Genomic DNA, 17,943 nt, shown 5'->3' with positions numbered 1-17,943 from the left:
GATGCCTTTGCCCAGCAAGGAAAAGTAAAGGTTCCGAGACGAGTGAAGGCTGGAGACTGCTCTGTGACTGGAGGACCGTCAGGGTCCCCTTTTATACCTGCCAACTAGATGTTGATGTGCATGGGCGTGGGCAGACTGATGCATGGGTTTGGTCTGCCTGGGAGCTACGCCTGGTTACTGATTATCAGGCTAATAGCCATTAAAAATCTACTAATCAGCTCCATCCCAAAACTTGCTTCGCCTGCAAACTTCTCCTGTTTATCTGGGCATCTGTCATGCAATTCGATTTTTGTGAAATCATCAAAAGAGGAGATCAGGATGTGGGTTTCTCAATCTGAAAAGAGACCTTCTGCAGAATGCTGTTCCCTGTTTTGGACCAACCCAAGGGAGGGCAGCTGCTACCACCGGGCCTGTGCAGGCTTGCCACCCAGAGAGGCTGATGAAAGAGGCGACAGGGTTTAGAGAGTGAAGGGGCCCCTCGATAGCAGCCTTCGAGTCCTCACTTTTCCCTCTGCTCCAGGAAGAGATTCAACCAGTGCCTTTGTAGAGTACAAATGGAACATGGAGAAGTATACATATTCTTATAGAAAGAAGTCAGCCGAGGGTGTGTCAAAAGAGTTGTTGTTTTTGACTCTTTCCTATGCCACACCAGGAATGCACAATAGCCAGTCACTGAAGAGAGGAAAGTTTTCTTTCCTGTAACCAGAAGTCCTCATGGCCATCAACTCTGTCATTTTTCAACACAAAAACCCAGAAGTTGAGGGGCTTATAGAACGTGTCTCTTTTCTTGGGTCTGTCTGACTCTGGGCACCCAACAAAGGTTGCAATCAAAAGCTTTACATAGCTCCAAGGTCCAAGTGTATTTTGATTTAACCAGTTGGTAATCATGTATCATCAGGTGATTCTGCCAGGCAGCCAAGAAACGCGACACCTCAATGAGCACCAGGGACGGAAGAATATCAGAAAACCCACTGAGCCACCAAATGCACAGAGCATCCACTCCTAAACTCAATTATAGTCCCGCCTTTGTCTGTGGGGCCAAACACATGAGTACTGGAATTGAACATCTGTCTGGGTTTGAGTCCCAGTTTGTGATTTCCTAGCTCTGTGAGTTTTTCATTGTGGCTCTGTACTCTTAGCTAGAAAATGGAAAATTCACACCAAGTGTTTTGAAGTTAGGTATCACTGTTGTTTTTGGGTGAAGCAAAGGTATCTCTGCTTACCTTGTGCTAAGACAATGCATTCCACATAGACCCCATAAGTCACAGAACTAGGATTCGCCAGGTCCCAACATAAGTTTTGAGTTTAAGTCTGTTTCATTGTATTTTAGTTAAATGATGCTGAATAATTCATCATCCTCAAGCCTCAGTTTCCTCATTTATAAAGAGAACTATTTGTTCACTATAAAAACAGAATAGGTCATACACACACATGCTAAACACAGTTCCTAATGAATAGCAGAAACTCAAGAAGTATTATTTCTCTTCTCACATCCCCTCCACCCAAATCTCCAATCCTTTGACTTCACTACACAGGGAGCTAGCTCTTCATGATACTTGACTTGCAGTAAAAGAATGCTGAAAGAAGCAAACCCATGTGTCTCATTGATTTTTTCCCCTAATATGGCTTATATTATCATAACCATGCAAATAAGTCTTAAGGCTAAAAGCTTTGGAGAGAGCCCCAAACCAAAGTCAAATGCGTCATTATCTATGGATATCTGAGCAATGCCCTAGTTGTCCATTACTCCACCATGATCATGCCCAGGCTGTGCCAGCTTCAGAAGTGGCTTGATCCATCTGTGAATGAAGGGATGAGCATTTATGGAGCATGTTCTGCCCCAGGCTGATGCCAGGCACGCCGTCGGCATGTTTCACTGCTCCATGGTTCTGTTTTTACACCAAGTCTCTCTTCCCATTCTCTCCACTGGGCCCCTTCCCTTTCTAGACTCATTTGCCAGTTTCTGAAAGTCAAGTCAAAGAAGGAGAGTCGTCCTCTTCTCTTGAGATGTGGAGGGTAGAATTAATGCAACTTAGATGTTATATAACATCTCATTTCCATATCTTTTTCTTTTGCATAATCTCCGTGTGCTTAAATATTATATAATATTTTATTTCCATAAAGTTTTTAAACTTTACCTCAACATGCTTGTCCAGACAACATGTTCTGCATTCTTTAAGGGAATTAAATGGGAGTTAAGACTCCGTTCTGGCTGTGATTTTGCTGCTGACCTCCACTATGGTCCTCAATTTCATCACCTGTAAAATGGGAACATTGGCTCATCAGTTAAGCATCTGGCTCCTGATTTTGGCTTAGGTCATGATCTCGTGGTTCATGAGTTTAAGCTCTGTGGTGGGCTCCATGCTGTCAGCAAGTCATACCTGCTTGAGATTCTCTCTCTCTGTCTCTCTGTCTCTCTGTGTTTGTCTGTCTGTCTGTCTGTCTCTCTCTCTCTCTGCTTCCTCTGCTTGTATTTATACCCACACTCTCACTCTCTTTTTCTGTCTAAATAAATAAATAAATAAACATTTTTAAAAATGGGGACATTTACCCTGGATCACTACTGTCCCGTAAGGATATTGGCCTGCTGGTATCATTGGTGTCATAGGTCTCTGATAACAGAACAGGGATCCTATAGGACAAAATTCATCTTTCAACAAGCTGCTGGCAAGCCCAGACCCCTAAATGCTTTTCCTCAACAGGTATCTAACTTGGTCAGTGGAGGAGAAAAAGAAGCCCCAGTGCTAAGCAAACTGTTCAGCCAATGAGACCTACATATAGATGCTGACCGCAGAGTCTCCTGGTAGAAATGAATTCCTCAGCCCCACACTCCCTTGGCAGCCTGTGTACCTCTCTCCCAGCCTTTTATGGCCCTCCTTGTGTTGTAATGAGCCATTTCCCTGGACCCCTACAAGGTAGAGCCAGGCTCACATTTATCTTTACCCCCAAACCCCAACCCCTAAGCACAGAGCAGTTGCTCAGAGAATGAGCCTAGGATCCAAAAATCATTTTTAGGATTTGGGATTTGGAATTGGCAGTCTTCCCTGACATGGGAATGCGATGCTAGCAGAGTCTGAGTCTTCAGTGCCTTCCATGCACCTGTTCTCTAAAGATCCCACCTGGACCTTGCTTCAGGTTTCTGATTCACCTCCATCAGGGAGGGGCTTCCCTCCACACACCAACCAGGTTAGTCTCCCCTTCCAAGGACTCAAAGCATCCCTGAACAAAGCTGCTGAAACCAAGTGTTTGGATTTCAAAAACAAAACAAACAAACAGCAAACCCTCCTCTTCCAGTCCCTGCTGTTGAGTTCAGAGTGCTCTAGGGGCTAACAGCCATACAGAGTCAAATAACATCAAGAATCAAATAACACCAAGAAGTTCAGGAAACACATAGGCTAGAAAGAAACCATCTACAGACCAGCCTGCAGCTGAGACCAGTAAAGTAGCAGATACCTCATCTCCAGCCCCTTCCTGGCTGCTAAGCCAAGCGCACTCCATCAGAGTGCATAGACTCTGCTCCAAAGAGCTCTCTGGTGGCTCCCAGAGCCAAGGGAAGGTGGGACCGGAGGCTTACAGGCTCCCAACAGGAGCCTCTTGCTCAGTATCTCTCCTGGGGTGCTTCATTGTCAATGGTGATCTATCTTAACACTACTCACTCAGTCTCGAGTCCCAGGTTTGTCCATTGCAGCCCAGGAGCCCACCTTTCTTACCTGTTGTGTCCTGTTTCATTTTGTCCTTTGACTCCTTTTTTTTCACCATGAACCCTACAGCTATTGATTTTGGGGGTCCTGTCCAAACTACTTTGTCACTGAGAAACGGGGCTGGTGAACAGCCAGGCACCCACAACACCCCATTGTGTGGACTTCATTTTGAAATGCAGAGTCACTGGAAAATACTATGTAACCGACATATCAGGAGATCGGGGTGTGTCCACTGCTCAGAAACAGCACAGACCCCATAAACAGAAGAGGTGTGAGGGCAGGAACACTGCCCAGGACACAACAGGGCCTTGATACATGTTGGTTGAACCAATGAAGCAATCCAGCAATCAAGAAATGAAGCCTCCAGCGCATGCCTGACACACAGCAGACATTCAGCAATGTCACTTTCTTTCTCACTGCTGTGGCCATAGATGTCACGTGGAGTTCTAACTTCTAATTGGGAATTTTCTCTTTTTTTTCTTTTTTTATGTTTATTTTTGAGAGAGAGAGCACAGGCAGAAGACGGGCAGAGAGAGAGGGAGAGGGAGATACAGAATGTGAAACAGGCTCCAGTCTCTAAGCTGTCAGCACAGAACCTGACACGGGGCTCAAACTCACCAACTGTAAGATCATGACCTGAGCCGAAGTCAGATGCTTAACCGACTGAGCCACCGAGGCGCCCCAGGAATTTTCTAATTCCAGTTCACCTGTGGCAGACAGTGGGAAGTTACACGTCCCTGCTCTGTTCTCCATGGGGTCCGTCCACAGCTGAATGAACTCAGTCTGTCATGGCTCCTACAACCCACTGGGGCAGGTACCTGTGTGCTTTCACGCAGTCTAGTTAATGATATCACTCTGACATTTCTGCTTCCATGTTCTCATCTCAACATGTCTTCACTCATACAAACAGAGCTGAAAATGGATCATCATGGAAAGTTCTTGCCCTTTCCAGCCTCAACCCTTCCTCCTTCTAGTCTGTTTCCTAGACCAGGTTTTCCTCTCACACTGGCACCAAGGTTCTTACTCATGCCCATTGACCATAAAGCCATGCCAACATGGAAAGACAAGACAGCCATCAGATACTCATCCCATCTTGGTAGTAATTTCAGAAAAATGGTGGTGTCATCATTACACCACTCAGGGCCTCCTCACAGTTCAGAGGCTTCCCCAGATTTAATGCTGCCTCTTTCTTCCTCTACCCCTCACTCTTGGGGTGTCCTCCTAATTCTGTATTATACTGCTGACATTCACCCTCAGTGCCTCTACTCGGGCACTTGCCATTTCTTCAGCAGTGCCTCTGTGCCAAGATTTCAGCCTACATCTTACCTTCCACCTTTAGCTCTCCCTCACCCTTCCCTATCATTTAAATCTGCCACTCATGTGACTTCTTTTACTTCTTTCAAGGCTTCCTGTGTTGGGCTGGCTGGGGATAATGGTAAGAAGAGGCAGGTGAAGAAGCATATCCCCCCCCCCAAAAAAAGAGAGAAAAGCATGAAAACAAGTGGAATTGTAGAAGACCAAACAAATCACCTCTCATTTCAAGAGATTCCTGCTCCTCCATGTAGCAACAAAGCTCTTTAAGATCCTTCAGACCTGTAGCTCAGGGATGTCTCATTTGGAAGGAATGATCAAAGAACTTGATTCTGGATATATCAAGCTAGGGCAGATTTCTCTTAGCTATAGGAATTTTTATTAAGAAAAAAGAAAAGATCATTGTTCAAAATTTTCAGACCAGCTTTTTCTTTCACATCAAAAATCATGGGTCTTTCAAACTCTTCTTTATTTTTTAAATATTTTGTTTATTTCTGAGAGAGATGGAGACAGAGTGCAAGTGGGGGATGGGCAGAGAGAGAGGGAGACACAGAATCCAAAGCAGGCTCCAAGCTGTCAGCACAGAGCCTGACATGGGGCTCAAACTCATAAACCATGAGATCAAGACCTGAACTGAAGTCAGACGCTTAACCAACTGAGCCACCCAGGCATTCCTCAAACTCTTCTTTAAAAATCTTTAAAACTTGGGACATCCCTCAAACTTTTTTTTAAAAACCTTTCAAACTTGGGATGCCTCAGTAGCTCAGTCAGTTGAGCTTCTGACTCAATCTCGGGGTCATGAGTTCAGGCCCCTCACTGGACTTTTCACTAGGCATGAAGCCTACTTTAAAAAAAAAAAAAAAAAAAAACCTTTTAAACTTTAAAAAAAGCAAATGAAATCATTGCTAATGAAATAGTAAATGTTTAATAAGACTAGTACCATCATTTTTTCTGGATGCGTTACATTCATGACGTGAATTATAGTTTTAAAAGCCAGAGGCACTCTCCATAACATGTCAGATATTCAAGCCAGCATGTTTGTTTCTATTTAGCAGCATTTTTATAAAGGAAGCTTTGTGATATATTGGGAAGAGCATATTTAGTCATAAAGGTCAAGTCCCCCTGCCAGAAGGTAACTGTGTGACCTTGGCATGTCACCCCTCTTGTCAGGCTTATCTTTCCTGTGGGCTGAGGGGCTTGGAAACCAACAAGAATGGAAAGAACGTTGGAGGTGGATTCAGGAGATCTACATTCTCTTTGCAGCTCTGTGACTGACTGACTCTCGAACCCAGGGGTGGCCCTCAGCCTTTCTGAGCCTTGGTTTTTCTCATCTGCAAAATGGAGGCATTGAAAAACAGACCCGGAAGAATCCCTTCAGTTTAGAAGTCAGCTCATGCTTCAAGTGCACATAAAGAGGTAAAGCCTGAGTGCTGAACCATACCCTGGAAGAACCTGGAGAACAAAACGTGAAGACCCAGACCCGGCTTTTGTTTATTTTCTCCCTGAAAATAAAGAAATGGCAGGAGGGAAGGGGGGAAGTGGCAGCAGCAAGGCGGACAGAGGGAAGCCAGAGAAGAAGAAGGTCAGACAGGTGTGGCTTCAGCTAAGGGAGAGATTGGCCAGCAGGCAGGAACTGAGATGCCCCTGCAGGCTTGGGCAGCTAGGTTCTGAGAGGCACGATTCCATTACATCTTGGGTCTCCAGCCATAAACTCTTCCAAAGCTTATATCTCTGTTTTTCATAGATGCCTAGAAATAGAGTTGATAATAAATACTTGTCTCTTAGAATTTTTTATTTTTTAAGTTTATTTATTTTTGAGAAATACAGAGAGAGAACAAGCAGGGGAAGAACAGAGAGAGAGAATCCCAAACAGGCTCTACACTGTCAGCATGGAGCTTATGGTGGTACTCAGACTCACAAACCCCAGGATAATGACCTGAGCTGAAATGAAGAGTCAAATGCTCAATGCACTAAGCCACTCAGGCACCCCCATAGTTGTCACTTTGAGACAGCATTTCTTCAGACGCTGAGCACAGCAACTAAAACCCATGTCTGCTGCTTCTCCATTCATCCCCTCTCTTGGGCCTCACAGCTCACTAGCACCACTGGGAGGACCGGAGAACTTTGCCTCTGCTTCTGGGGCTCAACATAAGCCAGTCAGAAAAATTTTAAGTAACGTCTGTCCAGGATTTGGAGCCCTTGGGATGTGAAATCTCCAGGCTCTCTCCCCACCTTAACGTAGAAGTAACTTTGCCATTTCTGGCATTTGTCTTCTCAATGAAATCTCTTGCAGGTGGAGGTGAAGATGGAGAGTCTGTACGCATCCCACCTTCCCCATGGGGCCTCCAAGTCAGCATTTCAGCTGGCCCTTAGACACCAAAGACTAATGTGCTGAGAGTTTCCTGGGCCCCATCTTTCGGGGAGGACCCCAGGCAGCCATGCCCTCTGCTCAAGGCCTGTCCTCTGGAGACCCTTTACTATATCCATAGAGTTGGCTCATGTCCATACAGTGGAAGTCCCCAGAGGACCAGGATGATGTTCATGCTTCTCTCCATAAGCTTAGCTCCACATGTTCACTACTGAGGAGAAACACTGCTTCTCTGGTAAGGAGAGATGGGAATGATAGAATGTTATGATGGGAATGCTATGGTAGGGTTGTCCCAGTGAGCCCATGACACATTCTGTTGTCTTGTGCCATGTACATGCTAGCCAGGCACAAGCCACCCTACCATAGACAGCAGAAAGGAGGGTGGCAGTCACCAAGCAGGGCTTTGGCAGTAGACACAGTGGCTGGAGGCAGTGCCCCATGGAGGTAACAGGAGTAGGGTGTCTACCTTCTGTGGCCTCTGGGGCAGGACTTTAAATACTTCCCATCTGCACAGCACTTGTCTGTCCTTTCCTGTGTGTTTGTTTTCTCCTTCTTGGAGTATGGTACAAGATAAGGAAACTGAGGCATGGAAGGGTTTGCTATAGTGACACAGAACTGATCCCCGGGTCACATGTTCTTTGCTCATCACAGGGATTCCCAGTGTCTCTCCAGACACCAGAGGGCCAACAGTCTGGAAGGGCCACCCACCCAGCTCCTCTCTGCACATACCCCTCCCCCAAAGAGAGCCTGCTCCAAATCCCCCTCTTCCAGAAAGCTCTTCTGATTGACCCCAGGGATGTCCCCTCCCCCTCAGAACCTGTGCACCCTCACACCAGTGCAGGGGGTGTGCAGTGGTAAAGCCATGTTCCCAGTCTCGGCCTGCAACTCCCAAGCTGGGTTCTGAAACATGAGACTGTGGAGCTGTCCATAAAGAGACCATCGCTGGGCTCGGGGCAGTTCTTGCAAAACTGTGTTCTTACAAAACACTAATATGGGGCTGTGTAGTTTCACTGAGGAGATGGAGTTAAGCTCTTTCAGAGTCTCCCCGGGGCCCATGACCCAAATATGTTGACACACCACTGTCCTGAATTGATCTCGCCTCTTTGTGTCTCCTGTTGCCTGCCCCAGGCCTTGACTACCAGAACTGGCTTCGGCACATGGTGTTGCCTCAAATGTGCTGACTGGCTCATCCCTGTTGGGCCACTGCTTCCCAGCCGTCCATGGGGGTCAGGGGAAGAGGCCTTTGCCAGGTAGGATGGTCAGGGTTTCTGTTCACACTCAAGATGGTGGTGAACAAGGAGGGGGTTTGTGGATGTGGGCCGAGGGCTGTTGGGGGATTATCAGACAGTGTGAGAAAAAGAGTGGTCTTGTCCCTCCTCCTGTGTCCCAGAAAATGGGTATGTCACAAGCTAGAAAGGATGGGACAAATCTCAGCATCCTTCTTCTCTCTTCCCAGAGTATGAATTCAGCTCATAGCCCCTGTGGCAAGCTATCGCAAGAAACGGCAAGGAAGGACCAAGAGTGTCACTGAGAACAAGTTTCAGAGACCCTCCAGCTGCTGTTTGGGCAGAAAGGTGTCAGCATGGCAGCACTCCAGGGGCACTACTCTGGGGACAGCGGGGAATGAGGAGTAAACCAAACTCACAGCTGGGGACATTGCCACCTGCCCTATATGGGGGCCACCAACTACCCTGAGGGACTGGGTCTCAAGACTGGTAGGGAGGCCAGGCACTATCGAGTGTCCTGGGGGCTAGAGGGCTGGCCAGGGCCAGCTGCTGGGGTGGCTGTGACTCGGTGGGTGAATCCCCCCTGAGAGGAGTGGAGTGGAGCTGCAAGAGAGCAGGGAGTGAGGAGTCCGTTCTGCTGCTAATCTCAGTGCTGTTGAAAGAAGTGCCAGGCTGTCTGTCTACACAGTATTTAATAGCTCCCACACCCTTGGGGTTTATCTCTTACTCACCAGCCACCCCTTCACCTCTGGTATTTTCCACTTCCCTTCTTCCTGAGAGCAGAGGCTGGGAGATTGGGCTTAGCCTGACCCCCAGGATTACCCTGCTCCTTCCTAACCCTTGCCCCTGCAGAAAGTTCCTACAACCCCAGTCCCCCAAGGATCCTGGTGTGGGTCTGGTGTCCTGGCTCTCCTAGGAGCAACTGCTTCCCAGGCAGCAACTTGGAGAATATCGTAGTCCAGAACTCAGGCTGCTAAGATGGTCATGGAAAAGCAGGCTTTCCTTTTGCCCTAAACTCAGACAACCACCTTCCTGGGTAGGGGAGGGAAGGCAGTCTCCACCAGCTTCTCCTGGGAGCCAGGAAAGGAGCAATCACAGGCAGTGAAGGGAAGGGATTTAGGCTATGCTACCGAGGAGGCTGGAAGAGGCCAGAAGAAGTAAACTCACTGTGGCTTTAGCAATAGAACTGGGCTCGCTGCCTGGCGATGGGGAAAGCAGCCTCCCCTGTCTCTCGCACAGACCAGGGCTCTTTCAAAGGACTGGGAGGGCATGGTTCATCACCAACCTTTGTGAGGCCCCTGGCGGGGAAGCGGCATGAGAGGGAGCTTCTGAGGCCAGGTCCAAGGCTGAGCTGCCCTGCTCTCACTGGGCAGTGGAAACACAGGCTTCTAGAACTGGGCCTTTGGGGACTCTTCCTATCCCCTCAGTCTTCTCCTTACCCTCCTTTCCACTGTTTCAGAGGAAAAAGGGACCACAGTCTCTCAGCAGAAAAGATTCTAAGGGATTCTGTGGTTAGTGGGAGAAAAGCTGTAACAGTGAATTATCCTCACACAGTGGCTTGGAATACACAAAGGCCACGTTGCTGCTGGCTAAGGACATGGATTTGTGTCACAAGCCTGGACTGAATCCCAGCCCCACCATCCACTAGCGTGGTGACTTTAAAAGGGTTACCTACCTTTTCATGGCCCCTAGTCCTTCATCTGTAAAATAGGCATAATGACAGTATTTACTTCAGAGAGTTGATACAAAAATAAATGAAATAATTGAAATAAAATAAATGAAACAATATGCGTAGCACTTACCACCTTTCCAGCAGAAAGCTAGTGTTTCTACTTTCCCATTGTTTGCATAAGTTGCAGACAACATCTAGAAATGTCAACATTGGGGTAATAAAATAAAAACAACATCACCTCCTAGGCTGCATGTTGCCACCCGCACCGCACCCCCTCTGAAGCCCACCTCCTGGTCCCTCTGCTCCCTGGAGCTCCTGTCCCTTCCCTACACGGGTCCGCACGGCAGTTAGCTCAGCCCTGCTCAGGTATTAACCAGCCACTCAGAACTAGAGGTAATGGTGCTAAGGTAGGAACTTCCCCTTGGATGAGTATTTTTTTTCATTTTTTTCTTTCCAAGATTTTATTTAAATTCTAGTTAGTTAACATATAGTAGGATTCTTTTCAAGAGTAGAATTCCCTGATTCATCACTTGCATATGACACCCAGTGCCCATCCCAACAAGTGCCCTCCTTAATACCCATCACCTACCTAGCCCACCCACCACGCACCTCCCTCCATCGATTCTCAGTTTGTTCTTTATCATTAAGTCTCTTCTGGTTGGCCTCCCTCTCTGTTTTTCTTTACTTTTTCCTTCCTTTTCTCTACACTCATCTGTTGTGTTTCTTAATTTGCACATGCATGAAATCATACAGTACTTGTATTTCTCTCACTGACTTATTTCACTTAGCATAACAGACTTTGTAAAAAGAAGACCCTTGAATGCTCCAAGGCCTACAAGAATGAAACCATGGGGATCAATAAAGGATGGGACTATGTTTTGTTCCCCAAGGAAGTAACTTTCACCAGAAACCCCCAGCTATATGGCTACTGACTGGTCCTACCCCACATTCAAGTACTTTCTCCAGGAAGAACAGTGGTAATGATGTGCCCTTCATGTAACATTTCACCCTCATGGAGGGCATTTCATTTTCACAGCCTCCTTCTGAAGGAGATAGGACAGGTACTTTATGCCCATTTCACACATGAGCACACTGAGCCTGTGAGGTAGTAAAAGAATGGCCTGAGATCACCAGGTGAGTAATGTGGCAGACCTGCCTCTGTGAGCCTCACTTCTGCTCACTCCACTGTCTTCAGCCTAATGCCTACTCCCCACAGGGATTTGAGGGGAGTGCTATGCCTCTCTGAAATTCTCTCCACTCCATTCTAATATCTGGATTGACAACTCAGAAACATGTTTGAGACCTCTCCAACTGCTACCTTCATTTGTAAGAAGAAGAAACAGAGTTCCGGAGTTCTGTGATTTGTCAAGGTCACATGAGAGAAAAGGAACCCAGCCAAGCAGCTCTGCCACTGATCCGTCTACCTCTGACATCACAGAATTTTGAGCCAGAAAAGGTAAACCAACTGCAAGGGCTTAATAAATACCACAATCAGCACTCAATTACCCACAATTATGGAACATAGGGAGTAAACAGGAGTTGTGTCCTTTCCAGGCTGTTAAATCTTTCATTGCAGCACTTTCCCCAGGCTGTTAAGGCATCAAACTGACTGCTCCTTCCTATTCACACTTCTGTGGTTGGCCAGGGCAGAGGCTAATAGGTTGGGTCCAGGAGCAAGATCAACCAACGCTCTCTCCAGCAGACTTTCAACCACCACAGGCTGGTGATTGTTCTGCCACAGAATGGACTGCATTTCTTGCCATGGTCCTGCCAGGTACACACCTCTCCATGGTGGCATATGGCAGGTCACAAGTACCAATGAGGCAGCATGAGGCTCCTACCACACCGCTTTACCTCAAAGGCTGATGTCTTCACCACAGAAACCTTGTTTATGCATTGTCAAGCCAAGAAAGAAGATGATTGAGGAGAAGGCAGCCAAAACTGGGGAGCATCCCATGGAGCCTAAGGGAGTTTCTCCCATCCCAAGCTCACCCTAGCAGTGAGCACAGTGGGAGTGAAGACACTCAAATATCAACCTGTGAAGAAGGTTGATTAGGGATAGTTTCAACTGCAGGAACATCTCAAGCTTTCTTCAGGGACACAGAGGTAGCACACTCTGTTTTCCACTTGACCAGAATGTTCTTCCACTTCCACCAGTTATAGGACAAAAGGGAATCAACTGTGTTCACAACAGGAGAAACTTAAGGCTGATAATAAAAGGGACTAATCAACTACCCTGTTGCATACAGAGTAGGAATGAGGAGAGTAGAAATGTATAGGTTGTTGGCTCCAAAAAGCTAAACCAGAGTCCTGCACCTCCCCACTCCTCATCTTCCGAATAACTGAAGTTAATTAAAGACCTGTATGTAGCTAAAGGAGAGGCAAGATGGTTTCACCTCAATCTTTGCCTCATGTACACCCATCATGAGCAATCTATGCTCCAGGATTGAATTTTGCATTTTCTCGACTGAAGAAACAAAAATGTTCTCCAAATCACCTATCTGATCAGTTCAAACCAAGATCACACTTTTATGCTTTTTAAAATGATGAGTCAAAATATCTGGAAGTTGAATCTGAGACTTGGGGAAGGAAAAGAGAGGAAGAAGAATATGGAGGATTTGGGAAGATTACCGGGGAAGGAGGAGGGAGGTCTCAAGGTTGGAAGTGCATCCATTCACAATTGACTCGCTCCTGAAGTATCACAGCCTCAGGAAAGGCCAGTGTACTCATATGTGTCTGGTGGAGATTAACTTGACATTTCACAGCACAGCTCCTACCACCATCAGACAACTGGATGGGGGTGAAAGATCTTCTTCAGAGAGATGCCTGTCACTATCAAGCAAGAACAGGCCTTACCCTCTTCCTTACAACAATGATGTGGTACATCTTCAGTGGAAGAGACCATCATGCCCACTTTTGCTCATCTTTGATCACCTTTCAAGTCCTATCTTTGCCCCAGTTCTTGCCCTTGAGTTCATACTAGCTTTTCAGGGGTCATTCAAACTTTCCAAATGCTCAGGATTGAGCTCAACACACAGGGAAGGAGACCTTTTCCCACTTCCAGAGACTCTCTATACCAAGAAGGATTTAGCTGCTTCCTTATGTCTTTACAACTAGCAGAACAGAACCCCAAAAATAGTCTTTATCATTCTCAAGAACTTTCTGATATACTCAAATTACATGAGCTTCACCCTCACTGTCCCTGGGAACAACTGCCTTGAGGTGACCGATACAGGTCCCATCATCATGTGTAAAGGAGCCTTTGTACCAGCAGAGGACACTCTGTACTGCTTAGACAGAACAGAGCCTATTGACAGATTGGAAACTGGGTGTGGGCATGAAGGAAGGGTGGGAATAACCCGAGGTGCACCTGGGAAGGTCATAAGTTGACTAAGACTGCTCCATTTTTCTGATAATGGATGGCAGGGAGTGCCACATTCCCTCCAGCAGATATGGGAGGGGCAACACAGTGACAGAGCATCCCAGGGCAGCTTGCATATCCATCCTTTCAATGAACATCAAAAATTGGTGAAACCACCCAAATGTCTTGTGGGCATCTTTACCCTCTCTTTCACCTTGCACAAGACACCAGCAAAGTGTGGCTCCAGGAGGCAATTTTATAGACCTCTTCTCTGACCTCCCACTATCACCAGCCTATTAGCTGCATCCTCTTCACAAGAGAAGGGCCAGTAGTGCCTGTTTCATCCCTTTCACCTGACCAAATCCTGACCATATTTCTAGGCTCTTCTCAACTTGTAGCTCCTCCAGGAATCTTCTGCTCACTCTTGACTTCTTTTCCTGGCTATTTTTTGAAATGTGCTCCAAGAGGGACTTGGTTTCCATGACACCATGCTCCCATCCTGCTCCTGTACACTCTGCTGATTTCTCTTTCTTTGGTCCTTAGGGAGAATGGTGTAGGGGGTCTGTTCTTGATTCTCCTTTTTCTCTCTTTTTTTTAAGGGAGTAAGTTTCTTTAATTGCAAATGAAACAGAAACTAATGGAAACAGTTACACAATTCAGGGGGTCCGTCTCTGAGATGGAGCTACAGATTTTCCACAACTCTCCCCCCACCCAAGACACATGTGCATGTGTGTGCATGTGCACACAAACGCACACACACACAAACACACCAAGTTCAACTGAAAATCCATGCTTCATATTCTCCCCTGGATGCTCTAAAAATGTCTCAGTCACAAAGTGTTCTAAAGCAAGAGTACTGCCCTAGAAATCCTTTGGCAATCTGTGGAGTCATTTTTTGCTTGTCACTGTGATTTGGGGGGCTGTTACTGACATTTCATGAACACAATCTGGACTATATTAGACCTCTTGAACAACTTTTGAATGCCTCATCATTTATATGAATCAGCCCAGAACCCAACTTAATATCACACACACATGCCAAGTGGTTTTACTCAGTTTTCCATTCTCAACAACTGGTGGTTGAGGAATGCAAAAGCTGTTTAAATCAAGAAAAGACTATATTTTCTTTTCATTAGAAAGCTTACAGGAATTTTCACCTTTTAGGAAACTTGTGTTGGCCAGTGGTAAAGTTTCTTATAGTCTTTGGATTACCAAAACAGCAGACCTGCATTGACCTGCATTTGTAGCTGGTTCAACACTTGGTGATTCCATCTGTCAGTGCAAACATCTGATGCTTCATTATGTTTTCTAATATAGTCCTGCCTGAGAAGTTACAAAGTGAAATACAGATGATACTGCTACCAGTTCTTTTTTCCTTTTTGTGTCTCCTTTATATTGCAGTCAAGTCACTGTGTTAATTTGTTTTAATTATATGTAATTGCAAGGTTTGCCATCTATGCTTTTCTTTTTCCCTTGGTAAAGGGGTATTATTTAATTTTTGTTATAAAACAAAGAACAGGATCTTTACAGTAATGGACCTAAAGAAAGAATATTCTTTTTCAAAATAAACTTTTATCAATGTCCATAAAGCATTTGTTAAAATTTCCACACACATTTTTGGTAGAACAAAGTAGTTGTATGAGACATCCTCATAGTCCCTCTGAGTACCAACAGAAGGTCCCTTTCCAATGAAGACTGTCCTGGAAGGTTACGGTTCCTAAAATTCCATGCAAAGCCATAGGCTCTAGCTCAAGATCATCTTTTGAATTTTCTTTCCCAAGGGCTAGTGCACAGCCCCTGAGGTTAGTGAGAACCCACCCCCAGGGAAGGAAGTAGAGGTGGCAGACTTGAGCCATCTCTGAATGAGGACCTGGGAGGTTGCAGGCAGAACTGCTGGATTCTGCTGTTTTCCCAGGGGTACTACTGGATGGTTGTCTGAGGACTGTAATTGTAGAAGAGGCACTTAGTGTGTGAAGATAGGAGAAGGTGGGAAGGCCACTCTTTTTCAGAGATGAATCTCAGAACTCTATTAGGGACGTGGCTATGTTCAAGCCACACAGTTATGGAAAGAAACTGGCCAGTTATGTAAGGAAGACTGACCACTGAAATAATGTGTACAATACTGTGACCATACTAGGTAGGAAAACGGCTCAAAGGGAGCCCAAATGTGGAAGAAAGAATTCTGTCCCTCTAGCTGAGACACTAAGGGTCAGATACATGGATCTAGACCCAGGGAGAGGAGCTGCATGCAGGCAACTTAAGGTAAGGACAAAATGCTGAAATTGGCTCATATTCTATGGCATCTAGGCAATAGTCACAGCCAGAATCCAAAAGGCTTATCTGCTGAAGAACATGCAGTTCAAATCCCATTGGAGAGAGTCAAGTCTCCTGGGTGTTTTGGAGGGAGGCCTGGGTGTCAGGACCTTGAGAAAGGAGAAAGAATATATATGTATATTTTTGCTTACACATGCATACATACCTCTGGAAAGATACCTAAGAAACTATGGTTGTCACAGAGAAACAGAACTCAGTGGTGGGGGATGGGAGAATTTTTATCATACAGTTGTTCTTGTAGATTTCCATCCTTCTAAATATTATTAACTGCATAAACACCAAGCATCAAATTAGCACTGGACCTATTCAAGGATAAAATATGGTAGTCTAAGATTTTGAGAGGTCATCACTAGATCTGGGGGACCTCACTGTCTTGGCTAGATAGCTCTTTAAGAATTATGTCTAGTCTCATGGCTTTTACTTTTTCTCACTTTGAGCAAGTTTCTTCCATATATTCTTTTACTTTCTTAAAAATATTTTTATGTTTATTTATTTTGAGAGAGAGAGACAGAGTGTGAGCAGGGGTGGGGCAGAGAGCGAGGAAGACACAGAATCTGAACCAGGATCCAGGCTCTGAGCTGTCAGCACAGAGCCTGATGCGGGGCTCAAACCCACAAACTGTGAGATCATGACCTGAACCAAAGTTGGACGCTCAACCAACTGAGCCACCCAGGCACCCTTATTCTTTTACTTTCTTTCCTACTGTGTATTCTCAGCAATTCTTCCTCCCCTTCTTCCTGAGTTCTCTCATAGTTTACTCTAATTTTCAAATTTTGATGAAGTTCACTTTGTACTTCCAGCTCCAGTAATTACATGGATAGAGTAGAGGTGCCTCAAAAGACCTAAGTCATCATTTCTCCACACTAGCCTTCTTGCTACATTATCTGTTATTACCCAAGCCAGAAATGTTGAGCCATCCTCAACTCTTCCCTTTGTGTCACCCATCCCCATACCAATCCATCACCAAGTCATGATGATTTGAATCCCAACTACCTGTGGAATTCAGATCTTCTGCCTTATTTCTGGCAACCAACCCACCTCTAAGGACCTGAACTTAAGGTGTGAGACTTTTTTTATCTGCACCTATGCAATCATTCTCTATGAAGTCTTCCTACTCCAGTATGGTCCCCTCCAATCTGGCCTGAGTGATTCCTTTAAAATACCCATCTGACCATGCCAGTCTCTATTAAATCCCTTCACTGGCTCCTTCTCATAGCTGTTTCAGCCCCTAAATACCTGGGGGAAAAATGGCATTTCCATTAGCAGACCTCTCATAAGCAGACCAGATTCCTTATGAGATGTTCAAGTACAAGAAAAACTGTGGCTCGTGCTCAATTCTTATTCCACCAGCAGTAAAACAACCCCTTTGGTTCCCACTGTCCCTGTACATAGTAGGTTGCAATAAGTCAATAGGTCCAAAACTCCACCTGAGAACTTCTGCCCTACACATTAGAGTCTAGACTCCTTTGAATGCCTACCAAGATGGTCCTTTCTGAGTGGCTCTGATGATGAACTCTTCACCCCCCCTTTCTTGTCACTAACTTCAAGCTCCTTCAAATGATCAAATACTTCATGTAATTTTAATCTTCCACATTTTACCCATATTATCTCTTCTGTCTAGAGTGTTCTTCTCTGCCTTAAATGTCTTTGTCTGCCTTGTCTGCCTGACAAATTCCTCTAAAACTCTGCCACTCAACACTTCCATATGTACCACTTCTATCCCTTTTATATTATAATACACATGGGCTATGTGCATTGTAATGGCATGTTTGCATACATCTCATCACCCAAGTCTCCACATTCTATGAAGCAAGAACCATGTCTCACTCATCATAGCATCTCCGGTGTTTGGCCTTGTTCCTGACACATAGTATGTGTGCAGGAACTATTTGTTGAACTGAATGGAATCCAGGTTTTTCCTCTACTGTATCTCGAGTACTAACGTTAGCACTTCATAGTATTCAACTTAT

This window comes from Suricata suricatta, chromosome 10 (genome assembly GCF_006229205.1).
Source record: "Suricata suricatta isolate VVHF042 chromosome 10, meerkat_22Aug2017_6uvM2_HiC, whole genome shotgun sequence".
NCBI classification, from domain to species: Eukaryota; Metazoa; Chordata; class Mammalia; order Carnivora; family Herpestidae; genus Suricata; species Suricata suricatta.
Note: the sequence above shows the minus strand (reverse complement) of the source record.